This window comes from Mixophyes fleayi, chromosome 10 (assembly GCF_038048845.1).
Source record: "Mixophyes fleayi isolate aMixFle1 chromosome 10, aMixFle1.hap1, whole genome shotgun sequence".
NCBI classification, from domain to species: Eukaryota; Metazoa; Chordata; class Amphibia; order Anura; family Limnodynastidae; genus Mixophyes; species Mixophyes fleayi.
Window position 1 is genome coordinate 75,821,603 of NC_134411.1, and position 16,392 is coordinate 75,837,994.

Sequence of the window (16,392 nt, forward strand, 5' to 3'; positions counted from 1 at the left end):
TTGTATCTTCCCCTTTCCTTTAGGATGTAAGCTCTCAAAAGCAAGTCCCTCTTTCCTCGCGTTCTCCATCTACTGTTCCATTACCCTCTGTATCTCTAGGCCTGCTTCCCTAGCCCACTACCATCACTCTCATTTTTAGCTGATACTATTTGTTTAATCAATATACCTAGTGTTTGTATTATTTTGCTGTTCATATATTATGTAATGTGTTATTGATCATTGTTGTTTGCTTATTGTATAGTACTGTAAATGTCATGTACAGCTCTGCTGACCTTTTGTGTGCCTTATAAATAAAATATAATAATTGTCCCAATATTAAAGTAAATATCTATTTATCGAAAGTACTTGCGGATATATTGTACAGTTAGGTCAACTCATGGCCTGGTCCTCTCCACCCTCCACCTCTCCCTCTATCCTCTTCCAGCTAGCTTCATGTTAAACCAACTACCACTGGGTTATTTTCTTTTCCTTCAGTTTTATGTACTCTGAAACTTTCTAAGTCTATTGTTGTACTTGGAGATCCTATTATTAACTTGATCAGATCTTTATGATAACACTTTGTTAGGAAATTTACAATAATAACTATACTTTCACCAATAACCCCGACATGGCACTACCCTGACTTTCCTTCAAGTTCTACTACCGCATACAATCATCCTTGGAGTAAGACTAATGAAAGAGTTAAATTCATTGACGGAGCAAACTAGAGATCTTTTAGATTCAATCCTTTTAAATAAAAATTTGTATAAAATATATACTAGATGGTACCTTGTTCCTATGAGACTATATAAAATAGTCCCATCTTCTTCACCTGTATGCTGGCAGGGCTGAGGATAGAGAGATGTTATACATATACGTTATTAGGGAAATCCATAGAATGCTCAAACAGATATTTGATACTAAACTTCGACTTTCTCCATGGTCTGCTCTTCAATTCTGCCCAATTCTCAGCTTTGGCTAAACTAGTAAATTCTAGTAAACTAACCTCACACATTTTAAATGCAGCTAAAACACCTATAGCTAAATATTGGAAGGATACTTGTTCCTACACCTCTCGGCATGTTAAAAATAAAATCTAGTTATAGCTGTCATATGCAAGCTAATTACTAGTCATAAAACTGCAAATATATGTTTGGGAATTAATTCATAGTATTAGCTTGTTGTGGCTCAGGTGAAATCTGTATCCAGCCTTGGGTTAAAACCTGAGGGGAGGCTAGATCAGTGTTGGCTAATCTGTGACACTCCTGGCATTGTGAAACTACAAGTCCTAGCATACCTTTCCTGCAATAAGCTGCTATATGTTGGCAAAGCATGCTGGGACTTGTAGTTTCACAACACCTGGAGTGTCACAGGGTAGCCAACGCTGGGCTAGATTATTCCCTGGGTCCAGGGTATAGCCAGTGGACCTGCCGGTATTGGTCTTTTAATGTCAGCATTCTGATTTTCAACATTGTGCATGTCACCGGTCCCAATGTACACATTATCAACCTGTCAGCATAATGTAAGTGTCGGCATTTAGCCTGCCGTCATTTTTATGTTGTCAAGTTAACTGCTGACATTTATAGTGTTGCATTTATGACTGCCACCGTTCTGTTGTATTATTCCTTTTTATTTTACAAGAAAGTATTGTGTTATATCTTTGTATGTCATTTTGTTAATTGTTTTTCATCTTAAGCATTAAGGATTTGTTTTTCATATTAAATAACACGTAATAAAGGGAGAACTAAAGGTTTCCTGAGTAAGAGTGTCAGCTCTTCGCAAAAAACCTTGATGGTGGTGGCATAATTGGTAAGTCAAGGTTAGTGTGTGGGACAGACAGGGAGAGTTTTAATCAGTTTTAAACAGACCAGGTGGTTGTTTTTGATTAACCCTTTGTCACACACACATGTCACGTAGGCTCAGCTTCTAAGGTGAAGAGCACATTACAATTACAAGGAAGAGCAGGCAAATTTGATTTGATCTGGGAGCCTTGGTTCATGGTTACTTCCCCCACTTCTCTTTCCCATAACTATTCTCCTCTCTATTAATGATAACTTTCCTGGGTGATCGTATCGCATTATGCAGACCTTTAATATTGAAATGTGAAGTTCAATCTAAATACTAAACAATAAATCGTATGGTATGGTGTCTAAGTCATCTCTTGTTGATATTTGTATTTTCCCAATCCCCCCTTCCTTTATCTTGCCCTTCCTCTCCTAATAACCTTACCCACTTATATAAGTTTAAGATATTTGTGAAAATGACACACTGACAATGGTTTTTGTGTTTTAGATTTTTGCATTGTTAAAGATTAATTTTCTTTTTTTTTTTGAACATCTTTGTATTGTTCATTAGTAATATTTGTGCATGTAATTTCAAAATAAAAGTACACAGATCAGAATTTGTTTCCGCCCATATATATTGTTGATACAAACATTCACTTGACCAGGAAAACCTTACATAATACAAGTCAGACACCCGCAAAAACTGGCAGCAATAAAAGTATATTGTACTATTTAACAGATTTGACAGATTACAAAGTTTCCACCTTTCTGCAAAGTGCTGGTGAGATGTGTCACTTATCATGACATGGATTGTACTAGGAAATTATTCCAGTCACAGCTTGAATTTGAATTTTCTTCAAGCTGATTTGGCACCAGGCCCGAATCTCTTTGGCGAATTAATTGTCAATTTACCTTGTCAACTTTCTAGAGAAAACTGAAAGGGAACTGTCCACACTGCTTCTAAGCCCTTGGAAAGAGCTTGGTCTACATTTTGACAGCTATTTCTTATCTGCAGAATGCAAAGCTCCCAGAGAATATATGTTTGTAAATGTGTTATAATAAGTTTTCTTACAAAGGCACACTGCCCTTGCAGTTGGTAGTTGGAGAAAATACAGGTGGTATATGCAGTGTTATTACCAACTGTGCTTCCTCCTCCAAAATCACCTAGGTCAGCTGATATGTCTACTTAACTTATCTTGGTTACCACCAGTGGTCTATTGCTTTCTGTAGGATCTGTATAGTCTCTGTTGTATGTTTGTGAAATGTAGCTGTACCTAAGGCCTTTATTTTAAATCAATGACATTGTTTTGTGAATTGAAATGTTTTGATCACAATCTGAACCAGAGCTCATACTGTATGTCCATTGTGCTAGATATAGAGAAATTTGTAATAAGGTGTGTGTTTGGAAAGTAAGTTTCCAAACAGCGGTCCGGCTTCATTAGGTCATTGTATGGGTCCCTGGGGTTATGAATAGGGAGAGAAAGGCGGGCTCCATTCATAAGGTCCATTTCGAGTCTTCCGACCTGCTAACCAGTTGCTGGCTAACCAGGAGTTGCACCTGTAAGGGCAGTTAAAAAGCTGTGTTTCCTCAGTCTCTGAATACCTGGGGAACAAGTCTGATGTCTGCTGAGAGACATTGTATTGTAGAGAGGGTATTCCTTATTGCTGACTAGGACTTTTGTTTATGTCTTGTTTATTTTTGGAGCTGCTAAATAAAACTAGCTGTGACCAAGGCTCTTGACTGGTTTGACATTGTTTGGCAGACACATGAGAAGTACAGCCCTTTACCCCAGGAAATGGCACCCCTAACCTGATACCTGAATTTGCGATTTTATATATATATATATTTCTTCCAAGAGTGAAGGATAGGTGCCATAGTCATTTGCTCAGAACCCGTCTACTAAACTTCATTACTCTGAGCATCAGAGCAGAGAGCTCTGTGATGAGCCCTCTACTTTGATCTCTTACACTGGCATCTAACTGCTGACCCAACATGCAGTGCCACCGCTCTACTCACTGGGGCGCCAAATTTAAACTTTCTCAGAATTATACAGGTGATGTAAAAAAGGAGATGATTGGACTATCAACATGCGCTGTAGGGGGAAAAAAAAGCAACTGCGAGGGAGATCTTTTATCTACCAGTTTGGAGGGGGGGCAGATCGATCGATATATACAGGGCTGCCACCAGAAATTGCGGGGGCCCAGTACACATGTGACAGGCAGGGCCCCCCTCCTTGCTTCTGTCACCCCACCTCCATTTTTAAATTATTCTCTAGACAACATTTGCCTCCCCCCATTCTCTACAGTCACCCGCCATCCCCAGCTTCATCTAACCCCTGCAGTAATTTACTTGTTACATTGGAGCGCACAAGACGGAGATTGAAATTGTTTCTCCCAGCTCTATGAACCACATGGGGGATCTCTTCTTCCCTAGCAGCCTGGACCCTCACACTGTGTACAAGTAAGGATACACCCTCAAGAGACATAGGGCTAGATTTACTAAACTGCAGGCTTGAAAAAGTGGAGATGTTGCCTATAGCAACCAATCAGATTCTAGCTGTCATTTTGCAGAATGTACTAAACAAATGATAACTAGAATCTGATTGGTTGTTATAGGCAACATCTCCACTTTTTCAAACCCGCAGTTTAGTAAATCTAGCCCATAGTCTATATACCTGCTTCTCTATGCTCCTTACAGAGAAACTTTATTTGAATGCTTATTCATTATATACGTCAGGTGCCATGAGAGGGGTGAGACTCTAGGAACCACTTTTTTTCTTTTCCATCGACCGAAGTCCTTTTATCGCTGGTAATTTTGGTATATTATAAGGATTTTTAAAGAACTCCTAGATTATTATACAGAGTGTACTGGCCACACACTCGGTTTATATCAACTTTAAACTATTTGCACATTTATTACAGAGTCCTATAACTTGTATGTTTATGCTGGTCGTTTGTTAATAGATAGACATAGTATTATTAACGTGGAATGTGATCTCTTCAATATTCACTATTGATGTGATATATGCAATTATTATTCTTATACGATTTGTGTATTTTAGTTTAATTTTTTATTCTTTGAATTATAAATACATTTATATTATATTTTAGAAGTCATCCATCTCTCTTTTTTATTTTATCTATTAAATGCTTGGTTTTCTTGGCGCACCTAATCTTTTAGATATTGTTCCATTTTTACAAGGGGTGGCACCCTTGGTTGGGTTTGCGACAAGGGACTATTTTTTCTTGGCTTTAGAGCACTTGGGATATGTATTAGTTTTTGGCAAAGGCCAACAGATTGCGCCCTGCGGCCAATGCTGCACATCAGTTACTCTTGGATGGATCTCTATGGTTCCCCACAGTGCAGAATAAAAGTTTCTCATGGATCTCACTCCTACTATACAGGTACAGGGAGGAAGAACTGCACTTTGAGAAGCACGAGTTCAAAACTGAACATGTCCTTTGAATTGCTGGGACATTTCTTTTTTTAGTAAAATTTAATAGACTTAATTCTAACATTACCTACAAGGTATATAAATTGTAGTTTCGTCAGTTTCCTTTGTGTATATGCTTAGAAAATGATTAAGTTTTCCTTAAAGTGACCATATAGAATATTGATACACCAAAGCAGTTGACCTTGATACACATTTTCAAAGTTATTAAAGTCTCACGTCCAGTTATTTTTCAAATACGTCTCGAGTCCATCTGCAAATTACTTTAGTCTTTCTTCACCAGCAGAATGAGCACATCTTAAAACAGACATGACACCTTGTCCCATTATCACACCCAGAGCATTATGAGTCTTCTGAAAGCAGCATTAATGTTATTGCTTCTCTCCGTTTAAGCTACGCTGAGAATTCACTGTCGGGTGCCCCAGTCCATAATTGCTTCATTTTATAACTGACAAAGAAAATGGTTGTTCCGGCATTATCAAACTGGCACATCATTGGCAGGCCCAGTGTGACAGTGGCTGCTAGCGGAAATTAAACTGATCCATTACATTCATCCCAAATGAGAAATCGATGCTGGCTGAGTGGTTATATCTCACTACGGGCACGACTGAGAACATTGTCTCTGAGATACAGATGGAGTGTCACATGTTGTATATTACCATTGGTTAGGTGGTGAAGTTGGTAAATGTATCGCTCTTTCATCTTTTTCTTCATCATCATCATTTATTTATTTTATATAGCGCCTCTAATTCCGCAGTGCTGTACAGAGAATATTTGTCACTCATATCAGTCCCTGTGCCTTTGGAGCTTACAGTCTAAATTCCCTAACATACACAGACAGCAACACAGACTATGGTCAATTTTTGATAGCAGCCTATTAACCTAGTAGAATGTTTTTAGAATGTGTTGGAGTTAATTAGAGCACCTGGAGAAAACCCACGCAAACACGGGGAGAACATACAAACTCCACACAGATAAGGCCATAGACGGGAATCGAACTCATAATCCCAGTGATGAGAGGCAGAAGTGCTAACCACTAAGCCACCATGCTGATCAAACATCTGGAATCGGGGACAGGCTGGGCTGGGTGGCAGGGGGACATCTGACCCTCCAGCCGGTCCCATAGTGGACTACTTAGGGCTGGGTCACTGGGCCACCTGCATTTTTTTCCTTTAAAATGTTCCTAATAAGCTGTTGAGTCAAGTCTTGACCTCCGGGCTAAAATTTGCCAGTCCTCCCCTGTCCGGAATTATGCTGATAAGCTGGTAAACACAAAATCTGTGGCAGCAGTATTTCATAGCTTTCAAGTCGGTAACTGATGTTGATAGGGTATTAATGCTTTGAATGCTCCCAATAGAGGACTTCTTTGGTGTCCAGCCCATAGTTAGGAGGTCATCAACCTAACAAGGCCGGCATCTGTTCTCATTGAATTCTTTTGAGTAGTTCTAAACACACAACTATATACATTAAATATATAAAACACTATAAATAAGTTTAACAAATTATGTGCACAAGAGAGGTATTTTAACCTCTAAGAGCAACAGTATCAACTGTATAAATCCAAAAATCTTTCTTTATGGAAAACAAGATTATCTCGCTCGTCCGCTCTTTTTATTGGCATAATGTTAAATAGGAATATTTTTTTATTCTAACAAGTGTTTTGGTTAAACTATCTCAAATATAAAAGACACATCACCCTCATTCCCCTGTAATTGATTCTTATCAAACCATTCTTTAGCAATGTTAGGTTCATGATCATCAAATAGTACATTAAACTGTCTGTTCATTTTACCAATATATAATACCGTAAATGGACAACATAAAAAACAGAGAATTCCCATAGAAATGACTGCAGAAAGAAATCCACACTTCTATCTAATCTGCCCCTTTTTGTGAGTTTTTGGTGTTACTTTGGAAGGGGAATTGGGGTCTATGGGAGGGAGGGTCGTTTTTTGTTACACCCTGACAAAACAATGATGCACTATTAACGGAAGAATGTAAAATGTGTGGACAAATTTAGAGTTGGGAGGGGACATGTCCCAGCTCAACTCTAAACTGCAGTATTAAAATAATACTGTCCAGTATTTGTTACATACAAAAATAAGCAGTACTTCCCCTACATGCAAAAATAAAATTGCATTTGCACGACTTGCATCAAAACAGAAGTGTCTAGCTAGCGCTGGCAAAATACATCATCATCAGTGTGTGTGTGCACCAGTCCACAAAGACTATCATGTGAAAGATGCACAAGAATGAGGGATCCTTGGTCCACGGACCTTCTCTTCTCCCACTAATCCCATCTATCCAACAAATGTCTGATAAGAAAGTACAATGCTACTACTTACAGTGCAGATAGAGGTGGGGTAAGTAGGATATTTTAACAAATGCAGGGCCCAAATAAAATATTAAACTCAGCCCAAGGGGAGGTAATTAGGTTAAACTCAGAACTTCTTTCAGGAAACTCATTTAACATATGCAGATCAGAGCCATGCATTCTCTTTGATCATTCATGTCCTTTCCTACATAGGCTGTGTACACACTACAGGTTTTTCACCTGATCATCATGCCAATCACACCATAAATGACTGTTAGATCCAATATTGTTTTATCCTAACACATCATATCGTTTGATTTGATTTTATAACCAGACTAAAAATATTTATAAACGATAAAACAATGTCAGGCAAATTCTTCAGTCTGTTTGCTCTCACGACCAGCAGTGAAGGCAGATCTCCATAGAGTTTATAGAGTTATGACCTTTTCAGCTGATGGTAATGACAGATGAAGAGCACAGATCTGAAGGTAAATCTTGTAAAAAGTGTATAGTGTGTACACATGAATCATCATGCTGATCGAGACTTTCAGTCATTGGTAAAATCGTTAACAGTTTTGCATAGGGAGACATTTTCTGTAGTGTGTACCCAGCCTAAGGGCTAGATTTACTAAGCTGCGGGTTTGAAAAAGTGGGGATGTTGCCTATAGCAACCAATCAGATTCTAGCTGTCATTTTGTAGAAGGTACTAAATAAATAACAGCTAGAATCTGATTGGTTGCTATAGGCAACATCCCCACTTTTTCAAACCCGCAGCTTAGTAAATCTAGCCCTAAGAGTAATCTGTCTAATTAAGGCATTGTAAACAGAAAGTAACCCACTAGGTGTAAATTACATAAACTTATAGGCAAATGCAAAAGATAAAGCATGCACATAGGAAATATTAACTTCAAAGAACATGCTTTCATATTTCATATTTTGGGAAATCAGTGTGCCTCTCTGTACTTAGGGGCAAAAACCACACAAGGGTTGTGTATAAATAACAATTGTACAGGAAAACCACAGTATTCACATATCTTTTTCAATGATATTTGATATTGTTGCAATTCAGTCATATTTGATATGTAAATGTGTGAGAGGTTATAATTGTTTTTTTTGAAGTGGGAGTTATGTCTCTGGGATATGTCCGAGAAAAGTTATGTAAGGTTAAACCTTTTGGATTATTTTTGGACAAACAATAATTGACACCCAGGGGTGTCAATTGTAGTGTCTGAATGCCCTCCCAGTGAAACCTGTTTAAATACCTTGTGTGTGAGAGGGCAGATTGTCAGCTTTTGGGACTCAATCTAATTGAAGGACTATCCATTTGATTCTGCATTGTCCAAGGCATACAGACTATGATACTTAAGTTTTATTCTCTGCAATTTCATCTCATTCGTTTTTACAACTGTATTGCTTTTATTTGTTGTAAGTCATTTACTATATGTTCTTTTTTATATTCATATGCCCTGTACCTTTGTATATTAAATCTAACGTTTTGTCCTTGATACTCTAATAAATCCACTAGCCTTTTATGAAGAGTTTTGCTTTACCTTTTTAACCCTTTCAAGGCTGGTGTGTAAATTGTCTATTCATTTGTGTGCTAGTGTGCCAACGTATATATATATGTGTAACAGAGTTTTTGATTTGGTAACCCTTTGATTTCTGGCGTGTGCATTGCTAACCTGTGTATAACAAGGAACATAGTGTGTGCCAGTATATTGGGCTCCTTATTTAATAGATGGGGGCAATTCATAGGTGTATGGGTCTGAGAGCACTATTTAAAGGCGATTCAGCAAAATTATATTATTATTATAATGACTCTTGATAAAGTTCCTTAGAGGAACGAAATGCGTTGAGGAGGCAATCGTGAACGTTTTTACATTTTTACATTTACTCAATTGTAAGTACCGATGTTCATTTGTTTGGTACATAGTAACATAGTTGATGAGGTTGAAAAAAGACACCAGTCCATCAAGTTCAACCTATTTTGGATCTCCTGCGATCCTGCACTTATATTTGAAATTAATCCAGAGTAGGCAACCGCCCATCTGTTTCAATTTTGAAAATCCCCCCAGACTCAATATTGCAATCCAATTTTTACCCTATATCCACTACTATCCTTTATTTTAAATTAACGGTAGTATCCCTGGATACACCTTTCCGCTAAAAATTTGTCTAACCCTTTCTTAAACATATCTATTGAATCTGCCATCACAACCTTCCCTGGCAATGAATTCCATATCTTGACTGCCCTTACTGTAAAGAACCCCTTCCTTTGCTGGTTGTGAAATTTCCTCTCCTCTAACCTTAGGGGATGACCACGTGTCCTGTGTATGGTCCTTGGGGTAAAAAGTTCCCATGAAAGCTCTCTGTATTGACCCCTAATGTATTTGTACATAGTAATCATATCTCCCCTTAGACGCCTCTTTTCTAAAGTAAACATGCCAAAACTGGCTAACCTTTCCTCATAACCTAATGACTCCATACCCTTTATCAATTTTGTCGCCCTTCTCTGAACCCTTTCTAGTTCCAAATTATCTTTTTTATAGAGCGGTGCCCAGAACTGTACTGCATATTCAAGATGAGGTCTTACCAACGATTTATACAGTGGCAAAATTACACTGTCTTCCCTTGCATCTATGCCCCTTTTTATGCATGCCAATACTTTGTTTGCCCTTGCAGCTGCTGCTTGACATTGAGCACTATTGCTAAGTCTACTGTCTACGAGCACTCCCAAATCCTTTTCCATTATAGATTCTCCCAAATTAATTCCATTTAATTTATAGATTGCGTTCTTGTTTTTGATCCCTGAATGCATAACCTTACATTTATCTGTGTTAAACCTCATATTCCATTTAGCCGCCCAATCCTCCAGTTTATTTAAGTCCCTCTGTAGAGAAGCTACATCTTGCTCTGATTTTATTACCTTACAGAGTTTAGTGTCATCTGCAAAAATAGAAACTTTACTCTCTAAACCATCACCAAGGTCAAGGTACAATAAAGTTGTTTATACTTATCCATTATTCTGGTCTTCTCTTGTTGCTGACACGTGGACTGGAGTTCACTACCGACAAGTAGAGCTAAGAATACCGTACGGAGAGTTGGATACCTGCAGCATCTGGGGTGGCATAGCTTACAAACACCCAAACACTACATAGTGTTGGATTCAAGTCCCGCTGGATGTCGTACACTGGGCGGGATATCGGGACCTCCGTAAAGAAGGTCTGAATATTTGATATTATACTATACATACAGTTTGGAAACTATTGGAGGAGGATATTCATCTGGACAATTATGTTACTCACCAGATTGAACCAGTAACGGTACTTTTATCATTCTTAAAGAACGGAAGGAGTTTATTTTGAATTGGTAGTGGCTTTGTACATGCTGTTTGTCGAGTGAGCTGAGGCCAATTTACCATATAGACAACAGTTTTCAATTGCAATGTGTGGTTTATGTTATGTTATCTTTGACATTAGAGCGCTATAGTTATTGTTATATAGATGTATTCTTGTAAGACATAGGGGAGTCTTCTCTATATGCTGCTCATGCCAGAGTGTTTGTGATTACTTAATTTGAGCGCTTATCCATATCCAATTTGTAGCAAAATTATAACCTGTGTGATAGGTGAGTGCAAGATTGTGAGCTGGAATCTTGTGTAACTCCATACAGTAAGCAACTCAAAGTCAGGGGTATTGGGAAACGTGTTCCTGACAATATGAGAAAGCTTTAAAAATTAGGATAATTTTCCTTTAAGACAAGTACGTACATAAGAGATTAAAGCATATAGGTTGTGCAAATAATATGTTTATTTTTGCTTAGAGCAAGCAGGATAATGATAAGCAGGCTATAGCTGACCCACTACATTCTATGCTGCCCTTAGGTAGCCACAGACTGGCTATGGTGAGTAACCAATACAATAGCTCTATGATGTTTCATACCCCATACTTGCCTTCTTTCAGGCAGTGAGGTCCGGGAGATCCTGGGCAGGGGGCATGACCAGAGGGTGGGAGGGGGTGGGCGCGGTCAATCGTGTAATTTTGGCCCCACCCCAGCAAAGAAAATGATGTTTTGTCGCGAGGGGCGGGGCCAAAATGACGCGATTCCCCATGAATCGCATTATTTTGCCCACGGAATTGCGAGATGTGGGAGACTTCCTTGCTCTCCCAGGAGCCCGGAAGACCAACCCGGATTTCGGGAGTCTCCCGGACATTCCGGGAGAGTTGGCAAGTACGTCATACCCTTATATGGACAAATCTCAATTGTGTCACTTACAAACTGGAAAACGCATTGTATCATTTTTGTGCAAATTTAGCATGCATACCCCTATCCTGCTTTTTGTAGTTGCCTCTATGCAAATTCTTTGCATGACCATTTGTCAGATTGGAGTGTGTTAGAGGACTGGGCACAACCATCACTTCACAGTCTGCTTACAATGACATTTGGACCAGCCCTTTAATTAATTATAGCTTTCCCTTTCTTTAGCTGAAACACAGCCCACTAGAGCCTCATTTATAACTCACCAGTCTCAGCAGCATAGACGTAAAATTTACATCCGTGACCCTTTTATTACAGTTATCTGCTAGGGTACAATTTATGGCCCTGTGTTACTCTTCAAGTATTCTACTAATCATGGACAGTCAGTACAATATTATTGTGTCAGGAAGAACCCAGCACAAATGTACAAATCGGTCAGATGTCCTTCTGGAGCATACAATACTCTGTCACCACTGCTGTTTCCTTGCAGAAAACAGAGACTTTTATAAGACCCAGAGCAAGTACCCAACAGTGCCCCTAGTGTTAGAGCATATGTTAACATGCTCTCATATAGAGTATGGATGTTCCTGTCATTCAAAGCAATTTTATAGCATCATCACCATTTATTTATATAGCGTCACTGATTCCGCAGCGCTGTACAGAAAACTCATTCACATCAGTCCCTGTCCCATTGGAGCTTACAGTCTAAATTCTCTACCACACACACACACAGAGAGAGACTAGGGTCATTTTTGATAGCAGCCAATTAACCTACTAGTATGTTTTAGGAGTGTGGGGGGAAACCGGAGCACCCGGAGGAAACCCAAGCAAACACAGGGAGAACATACAAACTCCACACAGATAAGGCCATGGTTGGAAATTGAACTCATGACCCCAGCGCTGTGAGGCAGAAGTGCTAACCACTGAGCCACCATGCTGCCCTTATAGCATGTTGACACACTACAAATAGAAATGAAGAGTTAACAAAATAAACTAAAAAAAATGCACGCACGCACAAAAAAATGATATAATTCATTGACCTACACGTAGATCCATCCTCTTTCATATCCCTATAATAAATACAAGAATAAAATTCGGGGTGTATTTTGTGGGTTAAGTTAATTATGTAAACATATTTAGAGAAAGACTCTTGGAAAAGTGTATTTTTTAAATGTTTGCCTGTTTTACCTATTCAGTGTCTCTAAATGAAACATATTTACGTAACTATTATCCATTATTGGCTGGAAAGAGGAATTAAAAGGAAATTCCTAAAGTGACAAAAGCAAGGAGACATTTTGACTCTTTATTTTATTTTCCATTCAAACTATATTCTCCCACTGCTCCCTCTGACTAGTAGACAGCATGAAATAAGTGTCAGCTGCAGATAAAGACTCACATTTTATTCCTGGGGGCTTCATCCTATGTCACAGCTCCCGTCTTGTGAGGAGAGGTGAGGTATAGTAGGAAGCTGTATAAGTGAATGCAGGAGACCTTGGGCCTGATTCATTAAGGAAAGTAAAGCAAAAATAAGTAAGTTTTCACCTTGGCAAAACCATGTTGCGTTGGAGGGGAAGGTGAATTTAAAATGTGATGGCAGACTTATAGTTGGGTTAGGGCATGTCTTATATCAGTGTTGGCTAACCTCTGTTAACCTCCAGGTGTTGTGAAACTACAAGTCCCAGCATACCCTTCCAGCAATAAGCTGCTATATATTGGCAAAGCATAATGGGACTTGTAGTTTCACAACACCTGGAGTGTCACAGGTTAGCCAACACTGTCCTATATCAACTTTAAAATTCAGTGTACTAATAAAGCTATCAAGTATTTGTACGCTACATTAAAAAACAGCCAGTATTTAACTTATGTGCAAAATAAGAAAATAGATTTCACCCCTTGCATTGTAACATGGTTTTGTCAAGGAGAAAACTTTTTGCTCAATTTTTTGCATTATTTTCCATAATGAATCAGGCCCCTTCTCTGCAGATGACATTTCATGCTCATTTCCCGGTTGGAGGGAGTAGTGGGAACTTAGTTCTTTCTAGGTCATACATAATGTACAAGTCACTATGTAACACATCCTTTATATAAAAAATGACAGATCATCTTGTGCCGGTATGGAAATGTAGAAATGACTGTATGAAAAATTTAATGAGAATGTAAATGAATGGGATTTGATAGTTTTACAATGAAGGCAATGGGGTAGCACACTGGCCTAGTGGTTAGCACTTCTGCCTCACAGCACTGGGGTCATGAGTTCGATTCCCGACCATGGCCTTCTGAAAACCGAGCTCACCCGAACTTAGGGAATCCAAGTAGGCTCATTACTTTCGCTCGTCCTCGGATCTGAATTGAGGCAAAACATAATTTTTGCGTTGTCGGATCTCGTGGGTTTTGGATTCCATAAGTACCTTCCTCCCCAGGAGATCCAGCTCCATTGCTCACTCAGAAACAGGGGTAGCAGTGTTTTTGTCACTCTCCAGTCTCCAGTGACATTGCTCAGTGCCATTGCTCACACAGAAACAGGGGTAGCAGTGTTCTTGTCACTCTCCAGTCTCCAGTGACATTGCTCAGTGCCATTGCTCACAGAAGAACAGGGGTAGCAGTGTTTTTGTCACTCTCCATTCTCCAGTGCCATTGCTCACACAGAAATAGGAGGGGTAGCAGTGTTCTTGTCACTCTCCAGTCTCCAGTGCCATTGCTCAGTGCCATTGCTCACACAGAAACAGGGGTAGCAGTGTTCTTGTCACTCTCCAGTCTCCAGTGACATTGCTCAGTGCCATTGCTCACAGAGGAACAGGGGTAGCAGTGTTTTTGTCACTCTCCATTCTCCAGTGCCATTGCTCACACAGAAACAGGGGTAGCAGTGTTCTTGTCACTCTCCTGTCTCCAGTGACATTGCTCAGTGCCATTGCTCATACAGAAACAGGAAGGGTAGCAGTGTTCTTGTCACTTGACAAAAATTGACTGGAAATAATTGGAAATTGATGTTATTGAGGTTAATAATAATGTAGGGATAAAAAAGAGCTAAATTATGTGATTTTAGCAAAAACAAATAGGGATTTTGGAGAAAAAAATCGGGATCCAAAACCAAAACTCGCGAGGGCGGTTTTACCAAAACCAAAACACTTAGTTGATCCAGATCAAAAACCAAAACCAAGACACGGGGTCAGTGAACATCTCTAGTTGGTATACAGAAACAAATTCAGCCTAAAGAAAGTTGCTTTAATTCCCTTTGGCCAACTATGGGATGTAAATGTAACTGCTTTCAGTATGTCTCAAGGTCATGTATATTACATGTTCAGGAATATCTTTGATCTGACATTTCTTTTATTTCAGGTGGTAATAGGTCAGGGAAAGCTGATAGCATGTGACAGATGTTGGTGCCAGAGCAATCTTAAAAGTTATATCCAAGATTAAATCTGATATTATAAAGCGTGAAGGAACGTGAGAGAGAATATTAGCACAGAATTATTCATAGTCAGAATTCTGATTTGTGATGTGTTATATGTGCATATAAATTTGTAAACCTATGGGAGTAGATGGCTAAAAAGGAGCCTAATAATGTCATCAGCATAAAACTGTATGCCAGCGATGTGTCAAAAGCAGAATTGCTTAAGGTGTTAAAATCACACTAATTAGAGTTTGCTAAATTGGATATGTATAATAATGAAATCTGTTTATACATTTGTCTGACATGAACAAAATGTAATTTAACTCTTTATAGTAGACGTTGGAAAATTATAATAGGGGCATTTTGGGCAGTAGCCTTAAGCCCAGGGCAGTTAGTGGGGCCAGGGCAGTGCGGAGGGACCAGACCTTCTTTATTTCAACTCACTGGTAGAGTCATGCCCTTGGTTAGAAGTGTGATTGGTATCAGAGTCTTGCTTCATACTCCAATAAACCTAGGGATATTTTCTGTCTAATTATTACTTGGTATATCAGGCTTGATCCAAAGTAATTATTAAAAAAATCACTAATGTTTTGGTTGAAGATCAGACACAGAAAAGTTTGTAGAATGACATTCTACGACTTGATCGCTGCCCAGACTCCATAGGTATAGTGATTTGCTACTGATAGTAGAGATGCCCCCCCCCCCCCATCCATTGATGATGTTTAATCAGCATAGTGTGGATGGCTTCTTGCACCTTCACAATAACCCAGTGGCTGGCTGAATCAGCACTCTATCAGCTACCAGCATTCCTGAATCAGCAGTCAGGAAGGATTCAGCCAGAGCAACCAGGAAAGAGGTGCTGCAAGAGCTACACCTTGCCTAAGACGCTTGAGTTCCTGGAGCATAGTGGTGGCTCTCAGCCTATGAGTGGCTGGCTTGGCCAATCCACACCAGCAAGTGTAATTGCTGTCATCAGTGACTTTGTTTTAACATTTATTGTGATGAAATTGCCGTCAGCACTAATGCAAAGCCCTGATTGGGCTTTAAGTCTTTAGTATTTAGTTATTGGTTGTACCTGGGTTTAGTCATTTCTGTGTTTTATCTTAGTGCTTTTTCATTGTTTTTCTCTTGCTTATTTCGTACATCATTTTTTATTTTTTTTTACTTTTTTTTAATATAATCTAGCTAAAAAGAATAAAATACAAATACCTATAA